The sequence below is a fragment of the Taudactylus pleione genome, unplaced genomic scaffold, assembly GCF_031769625.1.
Source record: "Taudactylus pleione unplaced genomic scaffold, aTauple2 ptg003505l, whole genome shotgun sequence".
In the NCBI taxonomy this organism is placed as follows: Eukaryota; Metazoa; Chordata; class Amphibia; order Anura; family Myobatrachidae; genus Taudactylus; species Taudactylus pleione.
Window position 1 is genome coordinate 1,114,491 of NW_028287850.1, and position 807 is coordinate 1,115,297.

The window sequence follows — 807 nt, forward strand, 5'->3', positions numbered from 1 at the left end:
AGGGTGAGAACGCCGGCCCGTACCCTCCTCCTATTTATAGAGGATACCATTTGTTGCAAGGACATAATCTTCTTAGGAAGACACCGCGGCCAATCAGGGGACAGACAGGGAACAGAACTCTCTTTCAGGACTGGAATTCCCTGAAGCACTTTCCTCCATTCAGTCTTCAGGGACTTTGCTCTCCGCACAAGGAGGCGCTTTGAAAAATGTTTAGTTCTAAATCCTTTCAGACTAACAGTGGGATTAAGAAGAAAGATTCGGGGGAAAGAATTCAGTCACGCAGCCAGAAAAAGGGTTTTCACATTCTAATTGCTCACTATGTGATGCCTTAATCAGGGGTACATCCACTGGGTCCCATTGTACAACGGGAAACAAAGAGACTGTCTTCTTCTTCCCCCTGACTGATGCTTCGCATGTAGACGTTTACATTCCCGCTAATCACAGCCTACATTGTGATATAGCCCATAGGGCAGGGGTCTTCAACCTTGGCCCTCCAGCTGCTGTGGAACTACACATCCCAGCATGCACTGCCATAGTTTTAGCATGCTGTTATATCAAAAAGGTGGCAGTGCATGCTGGGATGTGTAGTTCCACAGCAGCTGGAGGGCCAAGGTTGAAGACCCCTGCCATAGGGTAATATGGTGTAACACAAATCACCAATCCCAACCTACTACTAACGATGCACAAATGCTGGATCAGAAGGAAATCCGACAACACCAGACATGAAGACATGTTCTTACCACTACTTTTAGTTATACTTGTTGCCTATATAAAATAATCACTTGGTGGTCTGAAATTTTCACGGCA